This window comes from Schistocerca gregaria, chromosome 2 (assembly GCF_023897955.1).
Source record: "Schistocerca gregaria isolate iqSchGreg1 chromosome 2, iqSchGreg1.2, whole genome shotgun sequence".
Classification (NCBI taxonomy): Eukaryota; Metazoa; Arthropoda; class Insecta; order Orthoptera; family Acrididae; genus Schistocerca; species Schistocerca gregaria.
In genome coordinates, this window is record NC_064921.1 from 791,338,095 (window position 1) to 791,344,094 (window position 6,000).

Here is a 6,000-nt window from a genome sequence, read left to right on the forward strand (position 1 = left end):
CAGAATATCAGTCTGAACTGTAATCGGTTTCTAAATTAATTTCAAGATTATTTTTATTTTCGGTCTTTTTATTAAGCATTATATTAATATTTGAATTTTAGAATGACGCTAAAGACTTTCTGTTTAGTGATTGGCTAAGGCAAGTTTTAGCGCGAGAATGATCGTGAAGGAACATTCTGATTGGTCAGTCAGACTGACCAGCCAATCGCCAGCTATCGGATGCGAAAGGTCATGGTAAATGTCACGGTGCTCATTATGTATAAAATGAAGAAATATTGAGTTCTCGCGCGTTTCGTGCGAGTCGTGACTAAAGCTGTCGCAGTTACGGACATTTTGATGAAAGTTTGAAGTTTCTGAATTGTTTTGTTGTTAAGTTACTAGCGTGTGAACTTTCAGCCTTCGTGAAAATTCCACGTGGCATATTCTGTACTCATTTATGGAGTATTTGGTTAGCACATCTTTTATACACTCCTGGAAATTGAAATAAGAACACCGTGAATTCATTGTCCCAGGAAGGGGAAACTTTATTGACACATTCCTGGGATCAGATACATCACATGATCACCCTGACAGAACCACAGGCACATAGACACAGGCAACAGAGCATGCACAATGTCGGCACTAGTACAATGTATATCCACCTTTCGCAGCAATGCAGGCTGCTATTCTCCCATGGAGACGATTTAGAGATGCTGGATGTAGTCCTGTGGAACGGCTTGCCATGCCATTTCCACCTGGCGCCTCAGTTGGACCAGCGTTCGTGCTGGACGTGCAGACCGCGTGAGACGACGCTTCATCCAGTCCCAAACATGCTCAATGGGGGACAGATCCGGAGATCTTGCTGGCCAGGGTAGTTGACTTACACCTTCTAGAGCACGTTGGGTGGCACGGGATACATGCGGACGTGCATTGTCCTGTTGGAACAGAAAGTTCCCTTGCCGGTCTAGGAATGGTAGAACAATGGGTTCGATGACGGTTTGGATGTACCGTGCACTATTCAGTGTCCCCTCGACGATCACCAGAGGTGTACGGCTAGTGTAGGAGATCGCTCCCCACACCATGATGCCGGGTGTTGGCCCTGTGTGCCTCGGTCGTATGCAGTCCTGATTGTGGCGCTCACCTGCACGGCGCCAAACACGCATACGACCATCATTGGCACCAAGGCAGAAGCGACTCTCATCGCTGAAGACGACACGTCTCCATTCGTCCCTCCATTCACGCATGTCGCGACACCACTGGAGGCGGGCTACACGATGTTGTGGCGTGAGCGGAAGACGGCCTAACGGTGTGCGGGACCGTAGCCCAGCTTCATGGAGACGGTTGCAAATGGTCCTCGCCGATACCCCAGGAGCAACAGTGTCCCTAATTTGCTGGGAAGTGGCGGTGCGGTCCCCTACGGCACTGCGTAGGATCCTACGGTCTTGGCGTGCATCCGTGCGTCGCTGCGGTCCGGTCCCAGGTCGACGGGCACATGCACCTTCCTCCGACCACTAGCGACAACATCGATGTACTGTGAAGACCTCACGCTCCACGTGTAGAGCAATTCGGCGGTACGTCCACCCGGCCTCCCGCATGCCCACTATACGCCCTCGCTCAAATTCCGTCAACTGCACATACGGTTCACGTCCACGCTGTCGCGGCATGCTACCAGTGTTAAAGACTGCGATGGAGCTGCGTATGCCACGGCAAACTGGCTGACACTGACGGCGGCGGTGCACAAATGGAGCGCAGCTAGCGCCATTCGACGGCCAACACCGCGGTTCCTGGTGTGTCCGCTGTGCCGTGCGTGTGATCATTGCTTGTACAGCCCTCTCGCAGTGTCCGGAGCAAGTATGGTGGGTCTGACACACCGGTGTCAATGTGTTCTTTTTTCCATTTCCAGGAGTGTATATGACCACTGAATGAGACCGAATGTAGAATTCGCAACTAATGGTGAATCAGAGACTGTGAGATCGCAAAACATGAACGGGTCGGACTTGTGTAGATTTCTGGCTGCTTTGCGTGTGAAATTTGTTGTTTGACTGGGAACTGAGAATGATGAATAGTACCTCACCAAATGTAGACTTTGTAAACATAAACGTGTGTTATTAAGCATTAAACATTACTGGTTTTGAAATTTTAGGACGCTTATTTCAGTCAAAAATACACCATATTACCACCTGAAATCTTGATAAATAAGAACTTTCAGGAACTGTTTCCACCACTAGAGTTATCCGGACTCTATTGGGTATGTATTAGGCGACGTTTTCTTCAACGCTGCTTCTTGGCCGTCTAGTAAGTACCTACGATTGTAGAGTGAAGGGGACGTTGAGCGGAAGCCGTACTGAGGTAGGTCGACATTTAATATGAACAGTATGACGAATGTTCGAGATAAATATATTTTAACCCGCCCCCACAGCATCTTCTTTATACCGACGGGTTTTTTCTAACTTGTGTGATTGTTGTTTTAGAGATTCCCATTACTCCTCAACTGAACTGCCTGCTGAGCTATTCCTTAGCATAGTATCTATAGCCTCAGAGACGTAAAAGTGTACCTCTTCATTCCTTAGCACTTCCATGTCCCATTTTTTGCGCATTGGTTTTCCTGACTACTCTGTGAAACTTCAGCCTGCTCTCATCACTACTAAATTGTATTTGAGTCTATATCTCCCCCTGAGTAAGCCTTACAATCCAGTACCTGATTTCTCGGAATCTCTGCCTGACCGTGAGGTAATGTAACTGAAATACCGTATCTCCCGGCCTTTTCCAAGAATATCTCCTCCTCTCATGATTCTTCAACAGAGTATTCGGCATTACTAGCTGAACATTGTTGCAGAAATCAGTTAGTCTTTCTCCTCTCTCATTGCTAGTACAAAGCCCATTTCCCCCGTAACCCTTTCTTCTACTTCTTCCTCTACAATCACATTGCAATCCCCCTTCACGTATTTCATTACCCGTTCATTATCCTCATACACTTTCTCTGTCTCTTCACCTTCGGCTTGTGATGTCGGCATGTATATCTGAACTACCGTTGTCGTTGTTGGTTTGCTGTCGATTCTGATGGGAACCACCCTATCACAGTAATGTTCACAGTAACTCACTCCCTGCCCTAACTTTCTGCTCATCAAATCCAACTCCCGTCATACCATTAGCCACTGCTGCTGATATTATCCTGCACTTACCTGGCCAAAAATTCTTATCTTCTTTCCACTTCACTTCACTGACCCCCACTATATCTAGTTGGAGACTCAGCATTTCCTCTTTCACATAAGAACGTTACCCTTTCGTTGATTATTCAGTCTTTTTCTCATGGTCACCTTCCCTTTGGCAGTTCCCTCCCGGAGATTCGAATGGGGGACTAGTTAGGAATTTTTTGCCAATGGACAGATCATCATGGATTGTTAGCTGCAATAGGAAGAAGACGTGCTTTGTTGGTGCTGCACATTTTAGCGACTTTGACCGAGATAAGTTCAGGCTGCAGTGTTCTTCTTCATCTGTGTAGAAGTGTGCACAGAATCAGCTAAGTGAAAACTCTGTGCAGTACGCACGTTTATTTATATATAAAAACCGACTTAGTAATTTTCCCTTGTGTGAGACTGTGTGTACAAGGTCGTGCGACGTTTTAAAGTTCTAGATTCGCATATTTACCTGTTCGTAATCTTTTGTGTAATCTTTCATTAGTTATATCAATACCCAATACTGAAGATAAGGTGGATGGATCACGTAACTAATGAGGAGGTATTGAATAGGATTGGGGAGAAGAGAAGTTTGCGGCACAACTTGACTAGAAGAAGGGATCGGTTGGTAGGACATGTTTTGAGGCATCAAGGGATCACAAATTTAGCATTGGAGGGCAGCGTGGAGGGTAAAAATCGTAGAGGGAGACCGAGAGATGAGTACACTAAGCAGATTCAGAAGGATGTAGGTTGCAGTAGGTACTGGGAGATGAAGCAGCTTGCACAGGATAGAGTAGCATGGAGAGCTGCATCAAACCAGTCTCAGGACTGAAGACAACAACAACAACATCAATACCCATTTTTATTGTGATTTACTGTGAAATTTCGAAGATTCACGAGTGCCGTGATAAACTAGTACGGATATCGTCAATTGTAGGCTCAAACTAAATGTACTCTTTTAGAATTTTTGAAAGCAGTAGGCCTATCCTCGTTCAAAACAATTGTTCTCTAACTTAATTGTACAACTACTTGACAAATGGTTGGTTTAAGAATTTTCGGACGCTTACAAAACTATATTTTCATAAGTTGTCGGTACTAGTGTTTTGGATACGTAATTTATTTCGTAGAAAATCACCGATTGTGGTTCACAGTTTAGCCAAACAATACATCATCTCTGAATTTCATTGTACATCACTGCAAATAAACGTGCGTTTTTTGAGAATTTTCGAAAGCTACCATTCTGCTTTGCTTAATGTACAGTTTGTATCAAATCTGCGTTTGTGATTTAGTTAATGTAGCAAATATTTTGACTATCATATTGTGTTACATCTAGTTTTCCCTTAAAGAGGAGTAGCCCGCTATATTACCTGCATTTATCGTAAATTAACTGTTTTAGATTTTGATAACGAATATAATTAACATCAAAACGGTTTAGGAAACAAGTAATTTTTACCACAGGTTTTTGTGTTGCCTTGATAGAATTTTCGTTTTGTGTATTTGCTTCAAATCTTAAAGGTTGTTTTAGCTCACAAAAGACAGTCACTGGGCTTAATTTAAAGTTATTTGTTCACTGACTTGTAATACACTGCACCAGCCAAAATGCAGCCCCACTGTGAATGCTGTTCCCAAAAATGGGATGAATTAGTTGACGTTAAGAAGCAGCTGGAAATCGCCCTGACTACTGTCAAACGATTGGCAGCTGCTGTGGAACGCTGAGCTGGAGGTGCTCCTCAGAGCAGTATACCTGTGATACCTATACGAGAGGTACTTCATGTACTATCCTCTCCTGTGAGAACTCAGCGTGTTGTATCGATCCCCCTGACCAACATGTTTGAAGTTCTATCTTTCTCTGAATCTGAAATTGAGCCATTGGGGCTCACTTCACCTGTTTTGGGGAAAGCTGTTTTGTTCAGTGTCAGGAGGAGGCAAATGGAAAATGATAGGGATCTAGTAATCGTCGATAGTTCAGGTGCACAGTGAATGATAGCGCCCTTAGGGAAATAGCAGTAAGGACAGGAAAGGGCACCAGGTGCTCTCAATGTGTATGCCTGGGGACGTCATTCACCATGTTGTAGAGGCTATTCCGGTAGCCACTGAGGGAACAGGGTGCAACCAACCGCAGATTGTGGCACACGTTAGAACAAATGAACCTGTCGTCTGGGCTCTGAGGTCATTCTTCGGTCATTACAGCGACTGGTAGAGAAGGTTGAGAGGGCCAGCCTTGCGCATGGTGTTTCAACGAAACTCACAGTTTGCTGCATTGTCCCCAAAACTGATCGCGGCCCTTTGGTTCTGAGTCGAGTGGATCCACAGACTTCGAAAGTTCTATGACGAGCTAGGCTGCGACTTCCTGGACTTGCGCATTAGGGTTGAGAACTGTAGTGTCACCCTAAGTGGGTGAGGCGTGTATTACACATCAGAGGCAGCTACTGTTTGTGGGGCGCACACAAAAGTTTTTTTTTTTTCTTTTTTAGATAGCCGTCTCTCAATCCAATCAAGATAACGATAGCTGCAGGAAACCTAAATCTAGCAGTGTATGATCGGCAGAAATGACTCCCACAGGTGAGAGTATAAATATCTTAATGGTAAACTGCCGAATCATTTGATTTGCAACAAAGCGCCAGAGTTTGAAACGCTCATGAAAAGCAGTGAAGCTCACGTACAACAAGGTACAGAAAGCTGGTTGAAGCCTGAAATTGATAGCAGTGAGATTTTTGGGGAAACTTTAAGTGTATATCGAAAGGATAGGCATATGGGAAATGGCGATGGTGAGAGTAGACAAGAAGACAGTAGAAAAGACAGTAGACAAGAAGCTCAGGAGCTGCATGTGAGATTGTTTGGACAA